Below are 10,464 nucleotides of genomic sequence, written 5' to 3' on the forward strand. Positions count from 1 at the left end.
TATTCTCTGCACTTAATCTTCTTTTCTTTGTCCTTTCAATTTACCAGTTATATATACATACACACATATTTTAAGCACACATATATGTAAGTATATGCATACATATCTACAGCTCCACAATATTATATTTATGTGATATTTAATTATAATTATGCATGAGGTATATCTGTCTCTATTATGTGTGTGCATATATTGTGGCTAATATATACACATTGTGGTTATATAACGCAATATACACATTCTGGTTAAATTCACACATGCACACTTGCAGAGAGAGAAGTAGGAAGGGCTAATGGTTTTTAAGTTTAAATTTTTTTTTTTTATGCAGAGTATTTAGACTAGATGGACAGAAATAACTTTCAAGCTACAATACAAAGCCAATCCACCAAGAGAAGGCTGTTTTTTCTAAGATCAGACAACAGTACCTACAGAATTTCTTTGCCACTGGCATTTTTAAGCACTGTAGTACCACTGCCAGGTTCTAAATTAGATCTCTTTGGCATCTGGCAGGGAAAGCAGTGAAATGTCCATTGCATTTCTAAACTTGAAATGGATATCTCGCTCCTTAACCTATAAAGGAATGTTGGTCATGGAAATCTCTACCAAGAACCTCAAGAAACAGACACTTCCTGAAGATCACGTGTGCTTGGCATTAGCAGCAACAGTGTGAGCTGTGCCCTCAGCTCAGTGTTGCCTTGCAATGCTCATCAGAAGACATCACTGGGTCAAACCCAAATTCCATTAGTAAGTTCAGGTCCCAGAAAGCCGTGAGGCATGATTCTTAGCTTTCAACTCTCGACACGGTGCAAAGAATTTTAGACATAGTTTGAAGTGACCATATTGTGGATAAAAGTTATTCTGTTAAATGTTACAGAACAGTCAGAAAAATATAAAGATTACTAATGTCCTTAATAAATGCATTTTTTCTTTTTCAGAATATGGGGGCAGAGACCCTATGCACTTGGCAAGACTTGAAAAGGAATGGATATGCATTAAATTCTAAACTCAAAGCATTGTGGAAATTAAATCTGTAATTAAATCTTGACACCCAACTCATTGCTTCCCAGCAGATATTTATGTGAGGGCTATGGAAGGAGAACAGCTCAAAGGTCATGAAAGCAAAGTCCTATTTTGTCCTCAAAGTTTGGACATCAATATTTTATTTTATTTATTTATTTTAAAGATTTATTTATTTATTCAGGGGTACAGGCCAGAGGTGCAAGAGCGGTGAGAGGCTTCACCAGAGACAGAGTGGGAGCAGAACAAGCAGATCAACTAAGTATACTGCTGAGGGGTGCAGCGGGCGGGCCAGGAGAGGTCTGCCACGCCATGTGGGTCACCTCCGGGGCTGGGAATCAAACTTGCACTGAAGCGGCTGCAGCCAACTTTTAGTGCCGCGTCCTAACCCGTTGCGCCATCAGAGAGGGCTGGACATCAGTATTTTATTAAGGATATTGAATCCAAAGATATAGGAACAAAATGTGTCAAATTTACTTTCATAGGTGGCCAAATCAAAGGTGGTGGTGATGGGGGTGGGGGTAGGGGGTGGAGGAGCAGGAATGTAGCCAAGCATCAAGTCAGCATTTAAACTAAGTCCTGGGTGATTGGGAAGTCAAAGGGGATTATAACTGAGATTAAAAAAAAAAAAAAAAGTAAATAAAACCATAAAGTCCTAAAGCAGATAAACCGTTTATTCAATTCTTTGAAAACCAAATGCAATTTGTTTTAAGCACAGTTCTAAAACATTTCTGTAAGGAATTACATGAAATGATGGTTGCTTATGAGAGCTTCTTTTCTCAGTATGCAAGAGAAAAGAAATGATGGGAAGTAAAAGATTGTGGTTAAAGGGGCCTCTGTTTTGGCAAAGAAAATATTACATGAGTAGCTTTATGGCTAATGTAAATTATTGCCTCATCTATGCTCCATCTCAATACGGGTTAAATGGATTGACAAGAAAGACACCTTGTTTGGTCTTAATATCATAAAGCTGTTATTTCACAGGACTTATGTTTCTTTCTTCATGGCCTCAAAGTAAATGCAAACATGCCCATCTTCTGTGAACACAACTTTTAAGTTAATTCTTCCATTTTACTATAGGTTGCAACATTTAAGTCTTTTTTCTATTTCCATGATCCAGTAGTGGTTTGCCAACAACATCAGTTTGAATGTGGAGTTCCTAGGAGAGCTAGCTAAGGGTACAGTCATGTAAAATGGCTGGCTTTATAAAAGTTGTTATTACAGGCTCTTCCTGGTGGCGCAGCGGGTTAAAGCACTGCACTAAGAAGCTTAAGCCACTTCCACATGAGTTCGATTCCCGCCTGCCCAGGAGGAGCTCCACAGGGCGTGGCAGACCTCTCCTGACCCGCCGGCTGCTCCCCTCAGCAGTGTACTTCCTCGATCTGCCTGTTCTGTTCCCCGCTCTGTCTCTGGTGAATCCTCTCTCTCTCTGCATCTCTGACCTGTACCCCAGCTCTGTATGAATAAATAAATAAATCTTAAAAAAAAAAAAGAAAAAAAAGTTGCTATTACAGATGGCAAAAATAGCATCAGACTTTCTGCCTATTATATAATGCAAATTATTTTTAGCATATTATGAAGTCAATCTTCATGTATTTATTTTATATGAGATGAATTTTATTACTTAAAACCTGTAACTTCAAAGGAATTACTTTTTTACTATTTTATAGTCTTTTATCAGAATCTTCATCTGTTTAAAATATTTCTTAATACTTTCATGGAGACATAAGCTCCATGTCATCAAATTTAGTCATTGTAAATGCAAATGAACATAATTTTTTTCTTTATTTCTTCTTTACTCATGCCCATGTGTCTCTGTGAATTTCTTTCCTCCATCTTTCAATCTAACTCACATTACGACATTCTTCCTACCTTTCCTTTCTTGTGTTCTTTTTCTTTTATTCTTTCCCATTACTCAACAAAGTCTTTCATTTCCTCCATTTCTTTGTTTGGTTGGCTGACGTTTCCTGAAGGAAACAAAACTGCTATCTAGTGATATAAAGAAAAGTAAAACAGGTTTGATTTTTTTATCTGTAGTCAAATTTTATTCCCTGCTCTCCTGAAAAGTGTCAGTGAAGAAGACATCATTAATATAATTCAACACGGCCATTTGTAATCCTTTGGATTTTATCCTTTTCTAAGTAATATATAATTTCCAAATCCAATCTCCAAGTACTTAGATTTAAGTGAATTGTTTGCTACTCATTTAAAATATTACGGAGATGTTTCTTATCAATAAAATAACTGATTTATCAGAGACAAGGAAGTAGTCATTTTCTGAATTAGCCAGTAGTAAGATTAATAACCCAAACAACCTTGTTTTCTTATAGACATTTTAAAATCTCTTTTCCATAAAACGCTGTTTTTTTTTTCCAAATGATTGAGTTGTTTTCCTATTTGCTTTACTATTTTTATAAAATATGTATTTTTTACTGTATTTTTTGCATAGTTTCTTATTCTGTAGTGAACTTTTCTTAAATGAAAACTTGTGATTGTCAGAATTAAACATGAGCACATTCTCCTTTTTTGTCAGAATACCACTCTCTGCAGTGGATTCCTTGAGTGTGACATTTAGGGCACTTCACTATAAAATCATGCTAATATAAAGCTAGTTTTCTGGCAACATAAGAATTCAATTATTATTATGAATATGAATCCCTGAAGAATTGTAGTCTGCAAACCTCAAATTTATGTGAGATCATAAAAGCCACAGATATATTAATTGAAAATGCCCCTTTGCCTTTTTTCAACTTACTTTAGTGGAAGAATACAAACAAAATATTATAGATCACTCAACCAGAGCTAAATTATTTGGATATCATTTTGTAACTTGTCTATGAAAGGTGGAGTTACATTGTCAAGGTCAAGCATTGAGTGAAGTTACCATTGTTCTTCAAAATACTCTCTTCCTGCCATTCTTCTCTTGCACCACAAAACAAAATATTCATGTATTCAGTCATTTGGAATTGTGATCTGTTACCTAACCCTTCATTTCTCAGTAAGTCAGCTTTGGCAATGCTTGTCCAGGTAGCTTTGTCCAGATAAAGTGAACATGGGGATAAAATAGTGACTGCTTTCGTACAGTGAAACACAAGACTACTAAAAAGAGGAAAGTGAATTGCCATATCAGTCCCCAAAACCTACCCATCCCATGGAAATCTCCTGCATTTAATTTCTTGAAGAACACAGATTCTATTTATTTTTGCTGTTATTATTACTATAGATTATTTTGTTTTTTCATTAGTTCCAAAAGTAAGTTTGATTTTCAATGAGACTGTTAATATATTTGATATAAATATTTTTCTGAAATGTAAATTATGGTGTGTATGTTTGTATGTGTTTGAATTTAGGATAAGTATTTAAAAAGTGGATAAAGTCTCAAAATGCTAATTACTATCATTTGCAAACATGCACATTTAAGAGGTGAGTGGGAAAATAGCAGATAAATGCATGGAAAATAAGCAGGTGATATTATGCAAACACTTATATATCAACTAAAAGAAAAAAATATATATACAAAAGGTAAAGAAAATTTGGCTCTCCTTGGTTGATCAAGGGGTTAAAACACAGTACTATGAAGCGATCCACAGCCACTGCAGCACAAGTTCAATACCAGCCAAGGAGGTGACCCATATGGCACAATACACCTCTCCTGTTTTGCCTGCTGATCCCCTCAGCAGTCAGTTTCAGTCAACCTGCCTGTTCTGATCCATACTCTGTCTCTGTGTATTCTCTTGTCCCTTGTGCCTTTTGCCTGTATCCCAGTTCTTATATGCATAGATAGATAGATAGATAGATAGATAGATAGATAGATAAATATTTTTAAAGAGAGCCCTCCTTGGTGGTGCAGCGGGTTAAAGCACAACACTAAGAAGCTAAAGCCACTTCAGCATGAGTTCGATCCCCGCTGGGAGCTGATCCACATGGCACAGCAGACCTCTCCTAACCTGCCCGCTGCTCCTCTCAGCAGTGTGCTTCATCAGTTGGCCTGTTCTGCTCCCCACTCTGTCTCTGGTGAATCCTCTCGCTGCCCCTGCACCTCTCTCCTGTACCCTAGTTCTGTATGCATAAATAAATAAATCTGAAAAAAAAAAAAAAAAGTAAAATCCCAAATCCTAAAAAAATCTCTTGTCTCAATAAGACCTGCCTCTCATTTGAGTGGTGAGCCAGGACACATAGTAAACCATTTTCTGGTGCTGAGCACAATAGTATTGTGGGAGAGCCTTGGAGTAGGTATCAGATATTCTAGGACTAGAGTTTTTCCTACCACATCTTAGTACTTTATGAACTTAATGATTCCACTTTGATTTTTCTCATACATAAATCAAACAATGTAAGTGCAATAATTTTTAAGATGTAAATCTACAGCAATGTATCGTTTCTTCTATTTTTAATGTGGTCAAAACATTTATTAGTGACTAATGAATGATTCCCTCAGTTTCTTCAAAGTCACTCCTCACTTGAAATCAGAGGGGAAATCAAAGTAAACCCAATCCCCAGAGAAAATAGCTCAGCTTTTTAGTCTGATATTTACCATAGAGAAGGAGGCTGACTGGTGTTTTATTCAAGGGACAAAATCTGGAAAGCATCGGGCTTAGCATGACCTCTGCATGTGCTGTGATTTGCTTGTATTATGCCCCCATTGCACTTTAGAGGTGGTATGAGTTCACAGCCTATGCTGGGCCATGTGCCAGCAGCTTGCACCCACATTCTGTATATCAGGCTTAGGGACACTCGCCTCTGTGACTAGATACTTCCTACAAGCATGAAAACATATGGTTTCTTCATTCATCAAACACTGCTTCTGTGACAAGCCTTAGATAGTCCAAAGGACAGAGGGTAGAAGCATTTGAAATTGTACTGAATAAATTCCACAAACTCAGGTTTTATGGACTATATCCAAACCCCAGACCAAAGAGACCATGACACCAAGAACTACAAACCCCATAATGTCATTACCAACAAAGGGAAGATTGCTGGAACTGAGGGTGGAGTTAATCAGCCAGGTTTGGTTCAGACACATGGAACTTGAAGGTTGGGGTATGTGTGTGTGTGGAAAGTCCTTTTTTTTTTTTTTTTTAAGATTTATTTACTTATGCATACAGAACTGGGTTACAGGCCAGAGGTGTAGGGGTGCTGAGAGGGTTCACCAGAGTCTGAGTGGAGAGCAAAACAGGCAGATTGATGAATTACACTGCTGAGGGGAACAACAGGTGAGACAGAATTCTGCTGTACCATGTGAGGTCACCTCTACTTCCAGGGATCAAACTTGCACCAAAGCAGCTGCAGCTAGCTTTGCAGTGCTGCACTTTAACCTGTTGCACCTTCAGGGAGGGCCTAAGGGGGTCCTTCATTTTCCTTTGGCTTTCAGGGTGCTGCTATTGGGTTTCCAGCTGGTAAAACACATTGACTAATTATCTCTCCCTTCCTCCTTGAGTCATTCCTTTCTTAATTTTCCCCTTTTTATAAATGAGACTTTTATTAACCATTTTGTATGTGCCTCCAGTTGAGTCTCATTATAAGTCCCTTATAAATGTGTGGGTGAGAATATTGGGGTTGCCCTGTGACAATATCTGTCTCCTTGGGTCTAGTTAGAGCTCTAATGGAGAAACAAAGCTAAGTAGGAAACATATGGCAGCTCACAGAGGCATTTGAGAAATTACAGCTGTATTAAAAGAATAGAGCCGGGCCCTCCCTGGTGGCGCAGCGGGTTAAAGCACAGCACTAAGAAGCTAAAGCCGCTTCTGCATGAGTTCGGTTCCCGCCTGCCCCGGAGGTGACCACATGGTGTGGCAGACCTCTCCTGACCCGCCCGCTGCTCCCCTCAGCAGTGTACTTCCTCGATCTGCCTGTTCTGTTCCCCGCTCTGTCTCTGGTGAAGCCTCTCACCGTCCCTGAGCCTCTGGCCTGTACCCCAGTTCTGTATGAATAAATAAATAAATCTAAAAAAAAAAGAATAGAGCCATGAGAAAAATCATGTCCAGCAGAGGTGATGAAGAGCAAGCCAGTGGAGCAGAAAATATCCTCCACTTGAAGGGTGAGAGACATTATCAATGGCGGGAAGAGAAGGATTGAGAACAAGGAAGGCACATAGACAGGAGAAAACCAAAGACTTTTGGAGACTCTCAGACACTAATTTATGAGAGTCTGGCTACATTTGTGGTACTACTAGACAGTCTTTCTAATTTTGTATCACAAATCATAAATAAAACATCCCAAGGGATCAATTGAAATTAAATGTAATAATTGTAAGTATAATACAGATTGAAATAGTGGGTGCTATTAATACTATCCATGCTAATATGATTAAACATATATTTTAAATGACTATGATTTAATTAGATTAGATTAATCAGACTGCCACAGTCACTTATATTACTATTCCTGGTCTTACGGTGAGAGATATGAGTCTCCCAGCTAGTCAACAACCGTGATAAATCTACTGAAAAGTTTTCAATTAAAATTTACTTTCTGCAACCTAAAAGGTGTGGCAGCATATGACACTTCCCCCCAGTTAGATTATATCTAAACTGAGAATAACTTCTGGTCTGGTTACGACTGATAAAATGAAGTCGTAAAAACACTGGCACACCAGAAAATGGAAAACCTATGTTTTGTTCTCAACTCTGTCCTTTCCTAACTTGGCAATTGTGTTGCATAATTCTTTAAGAATAGTCTTGATTTCTCAGGGATTAAGTGAACAGTATTAACAAAAGACTTAGAGTTTTGTTCAGAGAAGAGTGTGTATAGAAATTGAGCCAGATAGTTTCAAGAATTTTGGGACTATCATAAACTAGGCATTTACCGATTTTGTTTAAACTGTTTACACTGAAATTACTTTGGTCTGCAATAACACAGAATTAATGGAGTGTTTCATTTATGTGTTAATCATGCTAATCTGTCCTTAAGGTAAATGGAAGGTAAAAGAAAAAGCACAAGTGGAAAGGGAGAGTCAGGCTACTTTCTAAGGGACAGATGTCTCTGAAACTGGAAATCTGAAATTGAAAGTTACATAAAGAATCACACAAAGAAGTCCATCTACTTGACATTATATAGAGCATGATTTGTCATGAGCATGAGAGTGGCTCTTTTTATTTATTTGAGAGGCACAGCTTTGCCACATTCTGTACCCACAGTTACAAGATAGGACCATGCTACTCCACGGATTTTTAAATGATATAGTGTGGCAACTAGGATCTTTACTGCAAGTGGCAATAAAGCAAGAATAATTTTACTACCAGCTACTTGATAGTTCAGGGAATTTCTGGAAAGCCAAAGTCCAGATTTGTGCTTTATAGCTTGGGGAAAAAAAATGTCCAATCATACCATTATATTCTTCTAGAGGAAATAGCCATGATGTTGATGCCTGTTCTCAGGAACCATGACAAGCCTACATGCCATTGATAATATGCCACTCTGCTGGCCAGAGTGTTGATTTCCTTTGGACCTGTTGCCACCTTATGCATGTGCATTATTCAGAAGAAACTGATCCCAGGCCTGCACTGAGATGGGAGTCATTGAAATTTGACTTTAACTTTTCAGCCTATATAGTAAAGAAAAGGAAAGTAGGGGTATATCAGAACAAATGCAAAATCAGACAAATCTCAGAGTTATAACAGGTCATATCAACTAAGACAGTAATGAGAATACAGTTGAAGTAACAATAGTTTTAATTTATATGGACTTGCTTGCAAGGGTCTACTCTAAGTCCATTAGCAGTTTAAGCATTCAATACTCATAAACAACGTGAAGATGTAAGGTATAATACATTTCATATTTAAAAACAAATATCCACACTTATAGAAGATGAGTTGTAAGACGTGTCATATCCTTATTTGCCCAGATCACATTGCTCCTAAATGACAGGGCCAAGCAATGAACCCCGACAATCTGTTTCCATGACCTTAACCACTACCCCTCACGGCCTCTCATGCACAGAGGGAGAGGAAATTGAAAATGTAGGAAGGGAAATATGTGATCAAAGTTCTAACAGATGATCAATATCAGCATCAGTTGGTCCAATATTATTGGTTTTGGAAAGCAGATGTACTCTGATCTGGAATTCAACTCCAAGCTGGAATTTGATTCAAGGAAAAGGAACTTTTGCTTTTCACATACAGAAAAGGTTGTACAGGTTAGTGTGCTATGTAGGAGCCTAAAAAACACTCTAGCTATTTATATTCCATACAGCCCTGCCTTTTACTTTGGTGATATCTGAAACCTTGACTGGTGGCATAGCAGAGTAATATGTTTAGGAAAGGTCAGGGAAGATTGTGTCCTACCTCTTGACATCATCAAGAAAATCTTTGGCCTCATTGTAATTACAGATATTTATCAACGGCCAGCAGACCAGACGGCAAGAATGCAGTTTGAGTTCTAAATTGTAGGTGATCATGGAATATAAAAATTGAGGAAAATTATCTCTGACTTGTAAACAGAAAATTTGAAATGGAAATCATTGAGGGAAAGCAAATATTGACTCAGTATAACAGTTCATAACTACACTTTAAAAATGCATCACTCCGGATTTGCTGGAACAACAATAGCTGCCCTTTCCTATTTGATGTTTTTATTGTCTGATTTTAATGTGAAATTTTTGTCCTTTGATGTCTAGATCATCAGGACACATATGCCCGTTAATTACTTTACTTAGAAATTCCATTGTTCTGATGTTAACGTGGCTCATGTTTGGACTTCCCAGGGACAGCACAGCTCTCTAGGGGGTACTTTGCCTGATGAAAATGTTGTTCCTGAATGATCATTCCTTTCTTGCATAAGTGTGCTAATAAATACCACTAATGAACATATTAACTATGTTTCTTTCTTCATTATGTGCTAGGTCACCCCTGAACATATCACTGATTGATTTTACTTCCAAAAATACGTTAATTTTTTGCATTTATTTGCTCCTTAGGCTAAGGATTTTTTTTTGATATAAAAGCCTTTTTTTTTTTTTTGCCTAAGGAGTGATTAAACACATTAGAAAGATGTAAATCTTAGTATCAACTTTACAAAAATGTAAGCCATAAGAGGCAAGAATTTACAAGAAAATTCACAGGGAAAAATGAGGATATTTTGATCAAGCCTCAAGTAAGATGTTTTACTTAATGAACAAGAGGAAGATATTTTAATTGTATACCCATGTAGCAATACCTTTAATAAATATATTTGAGGCAATTTATTTAAAAAAAATAAGTTAACTTCTTGTGGACTAGGTCAATATGAATTTTGAACATTGGCTAGGATTCTATAGTATATATACACTACATTTCATAACAAGGGAGTACCAACAAATTAAATGACTTTTTTTTTTTTTTATTAAAAAGTTTATTTTTACATCATTTTTCACATTTTTTTTTTCATCTCAATTGTAATCCCCATGGGTTTCCCATCACCAAATCACCCCTGTGCCACCACCATAGTCCCGTGCATTTCCCTCCCTTCCCC

The sequence above is a fragment of the Condylura cristata genome, unplaced genomic scaffold (genome assembly GCF_000260355.1).
Source record: "Condylura cristata isolate star-nosed mole 26May11 unplaced genomic scaffold, ConCri1.0 scaffold00008, whole genome shotgun sequence".
Lineage (NCBI taxonomy): Eukaryota > Metazoa > Chordata > Mammalia > Eulipotyphla > Talpidae > Condylura > Condylura cristata.